This window comes from Bombina bombina, chromosome 7 (assembly GCF_027579735.1).
Source record: "Bombina bombina isolate aBomBom1 chromosome 7, aBomBom1.pri, whole genome shotgun sequence".
Taxonomy (NCBI): domain Eukaryota; kingdom Metazoa; phylum Chordata; class Amphibia; order Anura; family Bombinatoridae; genus Bombina; species Bombina bombina.
The window spans coordinates 461,967,679-461,986,280 of NC_069505.1; positions in this window are offsets into that span (position 1 = coordinate 461,967,679).

Below are 18,602 nucleotides of genomic sequence, written 5' to 3' on the forward strand. Positions count from 1 at the left end.
TTTGGCCCCATGCCGTCATCCGCCATTTCCTTCTGGCGGTATGCTTCCGCGGAAAGTTTGAACATATGCACGTACTTTCCATCCTGAATGCGCCGAACCATCTTGGATTTAAGATGTTCGTGCAAACTAAATGCGGGCCACTTGTCCATGTCCCCATGCATAGCTGCCCTACGCCTGTTTGCCACCACCGGGCTAACCAAGCCTGTTGGCGCGGGAGGTGTCGGCAGAGGAACAGGGGGTTCCATGCGGGATGAACCAGGGCGGAGGGGTAAACCCATAGCCTTCCTTTCGACTAGCCATTTTACCATCCTATACATCCTCTTCTGCCCTTTTGCTTCAAACCCCAGGGATCTATCACTCTCAGAACCCGAATCATCCGAGGATGAACTAAAACCCCTACGTTCAAAAGTTACAGTGTGCTTACCAGCTCCCATGAGGCGCTGCACCGGCAAAGGACCTGAGGATGTAGATGGCTGATCCTGGGACTGCTCCTCCCTTTCACCAACACTGGGAATGGCCTGCAGTGGCATCAAGGCATTTCTGGGCTCCATAATAATCTGTGAAGAAAAATGGGAGAGAGGAGTACCCAGGGAAGGGGACGAAGGCCCACCAACAACATCATCATGAAACCCCAATGGGTCCAGGTAAGGCCTCCCTTGCGACGCCACTCTCACTAGGCCCTGCTACAGGCGGACCATCGGGAATCACGCATGCTACTTGGGGGCTAACGTCGGACGCCACTGGGACCCCAACAGAAACCGCCAAAGGAGGGGGGAGTAATGAGGGAGTGGAAGTAGGGGGAGGTACAACCCGGACAGTGGGATATAAAGTAGAAGACCCAGGGGCACGACTCACCGGATGAGGGGGAGAAGGTTGCACCACATCCTCCTCTGAGTCGAAGTCCCAATCAGCAGCTCATCTAATTCTGACATTCTTTTCCACAGGAATCCTGACTGATCCTCAACAGATGACCTGGTATCACGGACCCTGAAGCTGTGAAGACGAGCTGGAAAAGAGGGTTTGGGGCCTGCGAGCTAACTACTTAAAGGGTAAGCTAAGCCCCACCCTCACTACTGCAACATTGTTGCCACTTCACAGCAGCACACTCCTAAGGACCTTAAGTATTATGTTCGTTCTGGGCTATGCTGCCCTCCACTGTCTTACACAAACACACACATACATATGCACATACACAAGAACACACATACATATGCACATAAACAAACACTCACATACATAAGAACACACATACATATGCGCATACACAAACACACACATATATATGCACATACACAAGCACACACATACATATGCACATAAACAAACACTCACATACATAAGAACACACATACATATGCGCATACACAAACACACACATATATATGCACATACACAAGCACACACATATGCACATACACAAGCACACACATACATATGCACATGCACAAACACACACACATATGCACATACACAAGCACACACATATGCACATACACAAGCACACACATACATATGCACATACACAAACACACACATACATATGCACATACACAAGCACACACATACATATGCACATACACAAACACACACATACATAAGAACACACATACATATGCGCATACACAAACACACACATACATATGCACATACACAAGCACACACATACATATGCACATACACAAACACACACATACATAAGAACACACATACATATGCGCATACACAAACACACACATACATATGCACATACACAAACACACACATACATATGCACATACACAAGCACACAAACACATATGCACATACACAAGCACACACATAAGCACATACACAAGCACACACATACATATGCACATGCACAAACACACACACATATGCACATACACAAGCACACACATATGCACATACACAAGCACACACATACATATGCACATACACAAACACACACATACATATGCACATACACAAGCACACACATATGCACATACACAAGCACACACATACATATGCACATACACAAGCACACACATACATATGCACATACACAAACACACACATATGCACATACACAAACACACACATACATATGCACATACACAAACACACACATACATATGCACATACACAAGCACACATATACATATGCACATACACAAACACACACAAAAATATGAACATACACAAGCACACACATACATATGCACATACACAAACACACACATACACAAGCACACACATACATATGCACATACTCAAACACATACATATGCACATACACAAGCACACACATACATATGCACATGCACAAACACACACACATATGCACATACACAAACACATACATGTGCACATACACAAGCACACACATATGCACATACACAAACACACACATATGCACATACACAAACACACACATATGCACATACACAAACACATACATATGCACATACACAAGTACACACATACATATGCACACACACAAGCACATACATATGCCAATAGACAAACACATACATATGCACATACACAAAAACACACATACATATGCACATACACAAGCACACACATATGCACATACACAAACACACACATAAATATGCACATACACAAGCACACACATACATATGCACATACACAAACACACACATATACACATACACAAGCACACACATATGCACATACACAAGCACACACATACATATGCACATACACAAGCACACACACAAGCACACACACACATATGCACATACACAAACACACACATAAATATGCACATACACACACATACATATGCACATACACAAGCACACACATACATATGCACATAATCAATTACACATATACATATGCACATACACAAACACACACATATGCACATACACACACATACATATGCACATACACAAACACATACATATGCACATACACAAACACACACATACATATGCACATACACAAGCACACACATATGCACATACACAAACACATACATGTGCACATACACAAGCACACACATATGCACATACACAAACACACACATATGCACATACACAAACACACACATATGCACATACACAAACACATACATATGCACATACACAAGCACACACATACATATTCACACACACAAGCACACACACATATGCACATACATATGCCAATAGACAAACACATACATATGCACATACACAAAAACACACATATGCACACACACACACACATAAATATGCACATACACAAGCACACACATACATATGCACATACACAAACACACACATATACACATACACAAGCACACACATATGCACATACAAAAGCACACACACATATGCACAAACACACACATACATATGCACATACACAAACACATACATATGCACATACACAAACACACACATACATATGTACATACACAAGCACACACATATGCACATACACAAGCACACACAAACACACACATACATATGCACATACACAAGCACACACATACATATGCACATACACAAGCACACACATACATATGCACATACACAAACACACACATACATATGCACATACACAAGCACACACATACATATGCACATACACAAGCACTCACATACATATGCACATACACAAGCACACACATACATATGCACATACACAAGCACACACACATATGCACATACACAAACACACACATACATATGCACATACACAAGCACACACATACATATGCACATACACAAACACATACATATGCACATACACAAGCACACACATACGTACGCACATACACAAGCACACGCACATATGCACATACACAAACACATGCATATGCACACACACAAGCACATACACAAACACACATATGCACATACACAAACACATACATACATATGCACAAACACACACATACATATGCACAAACACATACATACATATAAACATACACAAACACACACATACATATGCACATACACAAGCACACACATATGCACATACACACACATACATATGCACATACACAAGCACACACATACATATGCACATACACAAGCACACAAATACATATGCACATACACAAACACACACACATATGCACATACACAAACACATACATGTGCACATACACAAGCACACACATATGCACATACACAAACACACACATATGCACATACACAAACACACACATATGCACATACACAAACACATACATATGCACATACACAAGCACACACATACATATGCACACACACAAGCACATACATATGCCAATAGACAAACACATACATATGCACATACACAAGCACACAAACACATATGCACATACACAAGCACACACATATGCACATACACAAGCACACACATACATATGCACATGCACAAACACACACACATATGCACATACACAAGCACACACATATGCACATACACAAGCACACACATACATATGCACACACACAAGCACATACATATGCCAATAGACAAACACATACATATGCACATACACAAGCACACAAACACATATGCACATACACAAGCACACACATATGCACATACACAAGCACACACATACATATGCACATGCACAAACACACACACATATGCACATACACAAGCACACACATATGCACATACACAAGCACACACATACATATGCACATACACAAACACACACATACATATGCACATACACAAGCACACACATATGCACATACACAAGCACACACATACATATGCACATACACAAGCACACACATACATATGCACATACACAAACACACACATATGCACATACACAAACACACACATACATATGCACATACACAAACACACACATACATATGCACATACACAAGCACACATATACATATGCACATACACAAACACACACAAAAATATGAACATACACAAGCACACACATACATATGCACATACACAAACACACACATACACAAGCACACACATACATATGCACATACTCAAACACATACATATGCACATACACAAGCACACACATACATATGCACATGCACAAACACACACACATATGCACATACACAAACACATACATGTGCACATACACAAGCACACACATATGCACATACACAAACACACACATATGCACATACACAAACACACACATATGCACATACACAAACACATACATATGCACATACACAAGTACACACATACATATGCACACACACAAGCACATACATATGCCAATAGACAAACACATACATATGCACATACACAAAAACACACATACATATGCACATACACAAGCACACACATATGCACATACACAAACACACACATAAATATGCACATACACAAGCACACACATACATATGCACATACACAAACACACACATATACACATACACAAGCACACACATATGCACATACACAAGCACACACATACATATGCACATACACAAGCACACACACAAGCACACACACACATATGCACATACACAAACACACACATAAATATGCACATACACACACATACATATGCACATACACAAGCACACACATACATATGCACATAATCAATTACACATATACATATGCACATACACAAACACACACATATGCACATACACACACATACATATGCACATACACAAACACATACATATGCACATACACAAACACACACATACATATGCACATACACAAGCACACACATATGCACATACACAAACACATACATGTGCACATACACAAGCACACACATATGCACATACACAAACACACACATATGCACATACACAAACACACACATATGCACATACACAAACACATACATATGCACATACACAAGCACACACATACATATTCACACACACAAGCACACACACATATGCACATACATATGCCAATAGACAAACACATACATATGCACATACACAAAAACACACATATGCACACACACACACACATAAATATGCACATACACAAGCACACACATACATATGCACATACACAAACACACACATATACACATACACAAGCACACACATATGCACATACAAAAGCACACACACATATGCACATACACACACATACATATGCACATACACAAACACATACATATGCACATACACAAACACACACATACATATGTACATACACAAGCACACACATATGCACATACACAAGCACACACATATGCACATACACAAGCACACACAAACACACACATACATATGCACATACACAAGCACACACATACATATGCACATACACAAGCACACACATACATATGCACATACACAAACACACACATACATATGCACATACACAAACACACACATACATATGCACATACACAAGCACACACATACATATGCACATACACAAGCACTCACATACATATGCACATACACAAGCACACACATACATATGCACATACACAAGCACACACACATATGCACATACACAAACACACACATACATATGCACATACACAAGCACACACATACATATGCACATACACAAACACATACATATGCACATACACAAGCACACACATACGTACGCACATACACAAGCACACGCACATATGCACATACACAAACACATGCATATGCACACACACAAGCACATACACAAACACACATATGCACATACACAAACACATACATACATATGCACAAACACACACATACATATGCACAAACACATACATACATATAAACATACACAAACACACACATACATATGCACATACACAAGCACACACATATGCACATACACACACATACATATGCACATACACAAGCACACACATACATATGCACATACACAAGCACACAAATACATATGCACATACACAAACACACACACATATGCACATACACAAACACATACATGTGCACATACACAAGCACACACATATGCACATACACAAACACACACATATGCACATACACAAACACACACATATGCACATACACAAACACATACATATGCACATACACAAGCACACACATACATATGCACACACACAAGCACATACATATGCCAATAGACAAACACATACATATGCACATACACAAAAACACACATACATATGCACATACACAAGCACACACATATGCACATACACAAACACACACATAAATATGCACATACACAAGCACACACATACATATGCACATACGCAAACACACACATATACACATACACAAGCACACACATATGCACATACACAAGCACACACATACATATGCACATACACAAGCACACACACATGCCACATACACAAGCACACACACACACATATGCACATACACAAACACACACATAAATATGCACATACACACACATACATATGCACATACACAAGCACACACATACATATGCACATAATCAATTACACATATACATATGCACATACACAAACACACACATATGCACATACACACACATACATATGCACATACACAAACACATACATATGCACATACACAAACACACACATACATATGCACATACACAAGCACACACATATGCACATACACAAACACATACATGTGCACATACACAAGCACACACATATGCACATACACAAACACACACATATGCACATACACAAACACACACATATGCACATACACAAACACATACATATGCACATACACAAGCACACACATACATATTCACACACACAAGCACACACACATATGCACATACATATGCCAATAGACAAACACATACATATGCACATACACAAAAACACACATATGCACATACACAAACACACACATAAATATGCACATACACAAGCACACACATACATATGCACATACACAAACACACACATATACACATACACAAGCACACACATATGCACATACAAAAGCACACACATACATATGCACATACACAAGCACACACACATGCCACATACACAAGCACACACACACATATGCACATACACAAACACACACATAAATATGCACATACACACACATACATATGCACATACACAAGCACACACATACATATGCACATAATCAATTACACATATACATATGCACATACACAAACACACACATATGCACATACACACACATACATATGCACATACACAAACACATACATATGCACATACACAAACACACACATACATATGTACATACACAAGCACACACATATGCACATACACAAGCACACACAAACACACACATACATATGCACATACACAAGCACACACATACATATGCACATACACAAGCACACACATACATATGCACATACACAAACACACACATACATATGCACATACACAAACACACACATACATATGCACATACACAAGCACACACATACATATGCACATACACAAGCACTCACATACATATGCACATACACAAGCACACACATACATATGCACATACACAAGCACACACACATATGCACATACACAAACACACACATACATATGCACATACACAAGCACACACATACATATGCACATACACAAACACATACATATGCACATACACAAGCACACACATACGTATGCACATACACAAGCACACGCACATATGCACATACACAAACACATACATATGCACACACACAAGCACATACACAAACACACATATGCACATACACAAACACATACATACATATGCACAAACACACACATACATATGCACAAACACATACATACATATAAACATACACAAACACACACATACATATGCACATACACAAGCACACACATATGCACATACACACACATACATATGCACATACACAAGCACACACATACATATGCACATACACAAGCACACACATACATATGCACATACACAAACACACACATATGCACATACACAAGCACACACATACATATGCACATACACAAGCACACACACACACATATGCCACACACACAAGCACACACAATTATGCACATACACAAACACGCACAAACACACACATACATATGCACATACACAAGCACACACATACATATGCACATACACAAACACACACATATGCACATACACAAACACACACATACATATGCACATACACAAACACACACATACATATGCACATACACAAGCACACACATAAGACAGTGGAGGGCAGCATAGCCCAGAACGACCATAATAATTAAGGCCCTTAGGAGTGTGCTACTGTGAAGTGGCAACAATGTTGTAGTAGTGAGGGTGGGGTTTAGCTTACCCTTTAAGTAGTCAGCTCCCAGGCCCCAAACCCTCTTTTCCAGCTCGTCTTCACAGCGTCAGGACCGTCTGTCAGGATTCCTGTGGAAGAAAATGTCGGAATTAGATGAGCTGATGATTGATGAGTTTGATTCAGGAGAAGATGTGGTGCAGCCTTCCCCCCTCGCCCGGTGAGTCGTGCCCCTGGGTCTAGCTTGTATCCGGAAGTCTTAGTGGTCTCCCCATCTCCCACTCCCCCATTGATCCCCCCTCCAGTAGTGGTGGATGTAGGCCCACAGGTAGCGGAGGGGGTTGCTGTAGGTGCGCAGGTGGCTGGGCCTAGCGTGAGTGGCGTCGGGAGTGAGGCCTTACCTGAACCGGTCACTCTTACCGGTGAAGCGGTGTCCGGGGCGGTCGCGCTGCTCCAGTCTCTTGCGGCGGTGCTTTCCGGCGTGGGGGTCGGCATCCCAGGGCGGTACTGCGTCTCCTGCGCGTTCGTCGTCGGCCACGCGGGTATCCATGTCGGCGTCGGGGTCAGTCTCTTCCGGTTTGGCCGTTTCCGGTGACGTCACGTCCGGGAACGCCATTCCGAAGTTAAGAAGCAAGCGGGCAGCATCGTCATCTCCGCCGGGGTACACAGGTAAGAGAGGGGTACCCCGGGGGGGGCGACGCCCGCGGGGGGTGCGCAGCGAGCCTCAATTACACAGCGCCCGCGTGGGGACACTGTTTTGGTGGCAATGGAGAGAGGTAGAAGGTTGCATGAGGGCTCTCATGAGCAGGACGCAAGCCTGACGGGGGTATGATGGCACTTGAAGGTGCACTGATCAGGGGCAATAGTGTTTCTGAGGGGCAACTAGCAAGGGTACAATCGCCCGGAGGGGCGCAGAATAGGGAACCAGGCGTTCATGAGCAGGCCACAGGCCTGACGGGGAATACGCCTTCTGCGCAACAAGGAGCAGGGCCTCAGGCTGCAATTAGGCAGGCTGGGGGCAAGCGGCGGGCCGCGAATACATCGCGGTCTAGTAGACGCCGCAGTACTGCATCACCCAGCAAGCGTGGCGCCCAGCAGGGTGCAAGGGCGTCGCCCGCGGGTGTGGCCCTCAGCGGGGTCCCCCCGGGCGTAGTTACTAGGGCCTCTGCAAGAAAGGGACCAGTTATCACACCCAGTTTATGTCAGGTCGCGCAAGCTGTGGCAGAGCAAAACAGAGAAGTGCAGTTTGCTGATGCAGTTGTGAATGTTCGTACGGATGATATGGTTGATGATGTTATTGCTGAGTGTGGCATTGAGCGTAGGAGCCCCAGTCCCTTGGGGTTTCATGGTGATGTTGTAGGTGGGCCTTCGTCCCCTTCCCTGGGTACTCCTCTCTCTCATTTTTCTTCACAGATCATTATGGAGCCCAGAACTGCGTTGATGCCACTCCAGGCCACCCGCAGTGTGGTTGAGCTGGAGACACAGTCCCAGGAGCAGCCATCCACTTCCTCTGGTCCTGTACCGGTGCAACGCCTCTTGGGAGCTGGTAAGCACACTATTACTTTTGAACATAGGGGTTTGAGTTCATCCTTGGATGATTCGGGTTCAGAAAGTGATAGATCCCTGGGGTTGGAAGCAAAAGGGCAAAAGAGAATGTATAGGATGGTAAAGTGGCTAGTCGAGGAAAGAAAGGCTATGAGTCTACCCCTCCCCCCTGGTTCATCCCGCATGGAACCCCCTGTTCCTCTGCTGACACCTCCTGCGTCAACAGGCTTAGTTAGCCCGGTAATAGGGAACAGGCGCAGGGCAGCTGTACATGGGGACACTGACACATGGCCCGCATTTAGTTTACACGAACATCTCAAATCTAAGATGGTTCGGCGCATTCAGGGCGGGAGGTACGTACATATGTTTGAGCTTTCCGCGGAAGCATACCGCCAAAAAGAGATGGCGGATGATGGCACGGGCCCGAAGAAATTTAAACGTCCCGATTCCTATGAGGAATGGCGCAAGTGCTTCCGGGTTTATGCGTCCTGTTATATTTCCAAATTCCGTGATCAAGCGTTGAATATCCTGAAATATCAGGATTCCATAGAAACCGTGTACAAGTAGTACAGAGAGGGAGCTTGGCGGGACTATCACGCAGCCTTTCGTAGGAAGATGGTTGGGAACCCTCTCCTTACTTTTGGTGATGTCGACTCACGATTGTGGGCTCAATTGGGGCCTGAAAAACAGGCGGCGTCTGTTCTAGCAGTTGGAGCGTCGGGAGGCGTTAAAGCCGCGCATCGCTCTCGATGGCGGCCCACTGGGGTGTGCTGGCGCTTCTAGGACAAACTGTGTACCAGGGGAGCGACATGCGCATTTCGTCACGCCTGCAAACACTGCGGTGGCGGCCACTCGGGGTCCGAGTGTACCAGGCCCCAGGATGCGAATCGTCCCCAAGAGAGACCAGCAGCTGGTTCAAAACCTTTCCCTGGGGGAAAGGGCGGCCACACCGCTGAGGGTGGCCGTAATTGAGAAATGGCTGCTTCTTTACCCGTTTAAAGAGGCCGCCTTGCTGCTTAGAGACGGTCTGCGATCGGGATTTGTTATACCGGTCGGATCGCATGTGGTAGGTTCCTCAACACGTAGTAACCTAAAATCCGCATATCAGTTTTCTGAGGTTTTGAGGGATAAACTGAATAAGGAAATTGGGCTGGGTCGCATGGCGGGCCCGTTTGGGGAGATCCCACTTCCCGGGTTGGTTGTCTGACCTTTGGGGGTTGTCCCAAAGAAGGAGCCGGGTAAATTTCGGCTCATCCAACACCTATCCTTCCCAAAGGGTCGTTCTGTTAACGACGCCATACCTCCTGAGCTTAGCTCAGTTTTTTATCAGTCCTTTGATGAAGCTTTAGGGCTGGTCCGCCGGGCGGGGGCAGGAGCCCAGATGGCAAAGCTAGATGTGGAATCTGATTTCCAGCTCCTGCCTATTCACCCCTCCTCTTTTAGGCTCATGGGGTGTTATTTTGAAGGGAAGTACTATGTAGACAAATGCTTGCCCATGGGGTGCTCAATTTCGTGTGCCTACTTCGAGGCTTTCAGCAGTTTCCTACACTGGGCCATCACGGAGGTTGCCGGATTCGACGGCCTGGCACACTATTTGGATGATTTTCTGCTTGTCAGGCGGACGGGTTCATCTGAATGTGCTTTCTTGATGAAAGTCACTAGGGTCAGAATGGGAGTTCCTTTGGCGGAGGACAAGTCCCAGGGTCCTTGCACGTGCCTTACTTTTCTGGGCATCGAAGTTGATTCTGTGGCGGGGCAGTGCCGTTTGCCCCAAGACAAAATACAGCGCCTGCTGGAGTCAGTACGCGCCATGATAACAGAGCTTTATCGCTCCGTGAAGGACCTTCAAATCCTATTGGGTTTGCTGAATTTTGCCGGGAGGATTATTCCTATGGGAAGGATATTCCTCCGTAGGCTGGAGCGGCAGTTGTGCGGGGAAAGATCACAGACTTGGAGGTTCCGTGTGTCTTCTGAGATGTTAGAAGATCTTAAGGTTTGGGAAGAATTTCTTCTCCACTTTAACGGGATCTGCCTGTGGCGGGAGGTTGTTCCTTCTAACGCGGCGATTCAGTTGTTCACTGATGCGGCTGGGTCCCACGGGTACGAGGCTTTCTTGGCCGAGCAATGGAGCGCCGGCCCGTGGCCCGGCGCGTGGGTAGAAAGAGGCTTGGTTAGGAACCTGTGCCTTCTTGAACTGTTTCCCATCCTTGTCGCTCTTGACATTTGGCGTGATCAGCTTCCGGACCGTGAGGTGATTTTCTGGACTGATAACATGAGTGTTGTTTATGCTGTCAACAAGCTCTCATCTAGTTCCCCTCCGGTTGTGCGATATTTGAGGCTGTTAGTGCTGAGGTGTCTGCACCTGAATATCGTGTTCCGTGCTAAGCATGTCCTGGGCGTCCAGAATAGGATTGCGGATGCGCTCTCCCGTTTTCAATGGGAAGCATTTTATGCGTTGGTGCCTGATGCGGACACTAACGGATTGCCTTGTCCTAATTACTTATGGCAGGTGGCGCTGGATGGGGCCCCTTGATCGCGATGGTTCGTTCTTCTCTCGCTCCGTCCACCTGGACTACCTATGTGAAACACTGGATGGAGTGGATCGCTTTTTGTGATTCCAGGGGCCGTCCTTCCTGTGACGGTGACCAGTGGGGCTTACTTGAATGGATTACCGAACTTAAAGGTAATGGGGTTTCAAAAAGTGCGGTTGGGTCACGCCTGGCGGCGGTGTCCTTCTTCTGCAAACTGTATGGACTTGCAGACTCATCAAGAACCTTCCTGGTTAGGCAGGTACTTCGAGGCTGGGGGCGTATGGTGCCCAGGACTAGGGATTTTAGGGAACCAGTTACCATTGAGCGTCTGGTAACGTTGTGCCAGGTTTTGCCGGCGGTTTGTTCATCCGCCTACGAAGCTACCCTGTTTTTGGCCGCCTTTGGGCTGGCTTCTCACGGGGCTCTTAGGGTAAGGGAAATTGTCCCGCCCTCTAGGAATAAGATGGGAGGTCTTTTACTTTCCCATGTCAGGGACGATGAGTCGTCTATTCTGGTTTTCATCCCCAGATCCAAAACAGACCAAGAGGGGAGAGGTGCTTGGTTATCTTTGCCGGCCCATGGTGAGTCTGTCTGCTGCCCGGTCAGACTGATCAAAGCCTATATGGACGTGCGTCCTGAGGGCTCCTCACAGTTCCTAGTCCACGGGGACGGTTCCCCGTTGACGAGGTTCCAGTTTCGGAAGGTATTGGCCTGGGCAGCATCAAGGGCAGGTCTTGACCCAAGGGTCATTGCTCCCCATTCTTTTAGAGTGGGCGCGGCTACCACTGCCGCTAGTTTAGTTTGGTCAGCTGACCATATTAGAGCTCTGGGGAGATGGAGGTCACAAAGGTATCTGTTATATGTTAGGCCTTTGACTGTTTAGATGATGATTATGTTTTGTAGGTGCAATGGTTAACCTCTGTTTCTTTTCTTAGGACCAAGGAGCGGTCCACTGAGAGTATGGATTACGGGGCATTCATACATCCACTGGGCGGAGCTGCGGGCGATTGCGAGACCAGAGTGGCGTCAGCTGGGGTTTCCCTCATCCCGAGTCACTGTTAGGTGGTTAGGGCGCAGGGGGCTTACGTGGCAAGCTCTGCCTGATTTACTGCAGGGGGCCTTGCACAGGTGGGAGAAACCCCATGTACTTATCATTCACGCCGGGGGGAATGATATGGGGCTCCTACCGTGCAAGCAGCTCAGTGCAGTGATTCAATCGGATCTGCGCACGTTTCAGGCTTGGATTCCCCAGGTTAGGATAGGATGGTCCAACATCATTCCCAGGATAGAATGGCGCCATATGCAATCCCATCGCGCAGCTTTCCAGGTCCGCAAGAAAATCAACAGGGAAGTTAGGATTTTCTTAGGGCAGTCAGGAGGGTTTGTTGTAGAACATGGGAACATTTCAACGGCTGAGAGGTGCCTCTACAGAAGGGACGGGGTGCACCTATCTGAGAGAGGCATTGACCTGTTCCTCTGTAATTTGAGGCGTGCTATATTGATACATCTATAGGTGTGGCGGCAAGAGGTGAGCCTGTTGGGCTATCTCTTGTATCGGTTGGTCCGCGCCCCGGTTTGCCATCAGAGGTAGAGTGACGGCTGCCCAGGGGAGGGTGATCTCTGCAGGCGCGCGCCTGGGGTACCTCCCATTCTAAGATGCCGAGAACTCCCTAAGCTTCTGCGGCAGCTGAGCTCCTCTTGTGTGGTCATTCACGGGCGCGGTCCTTCTTCCTAGCAGGGGGTTCCTTACTCCTAACTACATTGCCGCCACATGTTTTAGCTGGCCCCGTTGAGTCCAGCCGGTTCTCAGGTTCTGCAATAAACGTGACCCACGGGTCTTTTCCCATACACCTGTGTCTGTGTATTTATTCCAGTTATTACAGTTATATGTAAAGTTATTTAAGTGTGTTATAGTTGTACATAGTTATTTGGTTGAGTCAGTTTTATGGCTCCTGTTATTAAAGTTTTCCAGCAAGCCAGGAGGATAGGGCATTTAATTAATTATGCACATACACAAACACACACATACATATACACATACATATGCACATACATATACACATACGCAAACACATACATATGCACATACACAAACACATACATATGCACATACACAAGCACACACATACATATGCACATACACAAACACATACATATGCACATACACAAGCACACACATATGCACATACACAAGCACACACATACATGCATACATATGCACATACACAAACATACACATACATATGCACATACACAAACACACACATATGCACATACACAAGCACACACATATGCACATACACAAATACGCACATACACAAACACACATACATACACACACATATGCACATACACAAGCACACACATACATATGCACATACACAAACACATACAAATGCACATACACAAACACACACATACATATGCACATACACAAGCACAGACATACATATGCACATACACAAACACACACACATATGCACATACACAAACACATACATACATATGCACATACACAAACACACACATACATATGCACATACACAAGCACACACATACATATGCACATACACAAACACATACATATGCACATACACAAGCACACACATACATATGCACATACACAAACACATACATATGCACATGCACATACACAAACACACACATATGCACATACACAAACACACACATACATATGCACATACACACACACATATGCACATACACAAACACACACATATGCACATACACAAACACACACATACATATGCACATACACAAGCACACACACACATATGCACATACAGAAGCACACACACACATATGCACACACACAAGCACACACATACATATGCACATACACAAGCACTCACACATATGCACATACACAAGCACACACATACATATGCACATACACAAACACACACATATGCACATACACAAACACACACACATACATATGCACATACACAAGCACACACACACATATGCACATACACAAGCACACACACACATATGCACATACACAAGCACACACATATGCACATACACAAGCACACACATACATATGCACATACACAAACACACACATACATATGCACATACACAAGCACACACATACATATGCACATACACAAGCACACACATATGCACATACACAAGCACACACATACGCACATACACAAACACACACATATGCACATACACAAACACACACATAAGACAGTGGAGGGCAGCATAGCCCGGAACCAACATAATAATTAAGGCCATTAGGAGTGTGCTGCTGTGAAGTTGCAACAATGTTGCGTTAGTGAGGGTGGGGCTTAGCTTACCCTTTAAGTAGTCAGGTCACAGGCCCCGGGGGGTCGCAGCGAGCCACAAGCACACAGCACACGCGTGGGGGCACTGTAGTGGCGTCCTAAGGGCGCGGTAGGCAGCACGTGGGCTCACATGAGCAGGCCGCAGGCCTGACTGGGGGTACGCTGGTGTCTGATAACAGGCAGCATGGGGGCAATCATGTTATCGAAGGGCAGGCAGTAGGGACCCCATCAGCCGCTAGTGCGTCACAGGATAAGGGTGATTCTGGCATATATGAGCAGGCCGCAAGCCTGACAGGGGACACGTCAGTTGCACGACAGGAAGTAGGGCCTCAGGCCGCAGTTAGGCAGGCGGGGGGCAAACGGCGAGCAGCTGGTACCTCGCGGCCCCGTAGGCGCCGTGTTAATAAATCGCGCAGTACCCGCAGCACACAGCGGGGTCCCCCGGGAGTCGTCACCAGGGCTTCTGCTAGGAAAGCTCCGGTGCCCACGCCCAGTTTATGTCAGGGTGGCCCAGTTGTTCCAGAGCAGGGCCTAGGCAGACAGGTTCAGTTTGCAGATGCTGTTATGAATGTGCATGTGGGCAGTGTGACTGACAATATGAGGGTTGAGTGTGGCATAGAGCGTAGGAGTCCTAGCCCATTGTGGATTGGTGATGTTGATGGTGGGCCTTCGTCCCCTTCCCGTGGTACTCCTCTCTCTCGTTTTTCTTTCCAGACTGTTCCAGACTGAGCCCAGAAATGCCTTGGTGCCGCTGCAGGCCAGTCTGAGTGTTGGTGAGAGGGAGGAACAGATCCAAGAACAACCATCCACGTCCTCAGATCCTTTACCGGTGCAGCGCCTCATGGGAGCTAGTAAGCACACTTTGACTTATGAATGTAGGGGTTTTAGTTCATCCTCTGATAATTCGGGGTCCGAGAGTGATAGATCCCTGGGGTTGGAAGCTAAAGGGCAGAAGAGGATGTATAGGATGGTGAAGTGGTTGGTTGAGGAAAGGAAGGCCATGGGTTTACCCCTCCCCCCTGGTTCATCCCGCATGGAGCCCCGTGTTCCTTTGCGACACCTCCCGCGCAAACGGGGCTAGTTAGTCCGTTGGCGATCAATAGGCGTAGAGCGGCGGTGCATGGGGACACGGATACGTGGCCAGCATTCAATCTGGATGAACATCTTAAATCTAAGATGGTGCGGCGAATTCAGGACGGCAAATACGTCCATATGTTTGAGCTGTCAGCAGAAGCCTATCGCCAGAAAGAAATGGCGGATGACGGCACATGCCCTAAAAAATTCAAAAGGCCCAATTCGTATGATGAGTGGCGCAAGTGTTTCCGGGTTTATGCGTCGTGTTACATTACTAAATTCCCTGACCAGGCCTTGAATATCCTGAAGTATCAGGAGTCTATCGAGACTGTTTTTGAGAAATACAAAGAAGGGGCATGGCGGGATTACGACGCAGTGTTTCGCAGGAAGATGGTTGGTAACCCTCTTCTTACATTCAGAGATGTTGATTTGCGATTGTGGGCGCAATTGGGGCCTGAAAGGCAGGTGGCACCTGGACAGTCTCCTGGTGGGTTACCGGGTGCCAAGGCCTCACAGCGCTCTCGACGGCGGCCTACAGGTGTGTGCTGGCATTTCCAGGACAAGCTATGTACCAGGGGTTCGGCTTGTGCCTTCCGCCATGCCTGTAAACACTGCGGGGGCGGCCACTCGGGTTCTGAGTGTACCAGGCCCCAGGACGCAAGTCGTTCCCAGGAGAGACCAGGTACTGGTCCCAAGTCTTTCTCTTCGGGAAAGGGCGGCCACCCCGCTGAGGGTAGCTGTAACTGAAAAATGGCTGCTTCTTTACCCGCTTAAGGAAGCCGCCGTTTTACTCAGGGATGGTCTTCGATGGGGGTTTATTATCCCCGTCGGATCACATTTGGTAGGTTCCTCCACTCATAGGAACCTTAAGTCCGCATATCAGTTTCCCAGTGTTTTGAAGGAGAAATTGAACAAAGAGATAGCGTTGGGTCGCATGCAGTGTTCCCTCTAAGGCCAGTTTTGTGTGCGGCCCAGCAGTGAAACA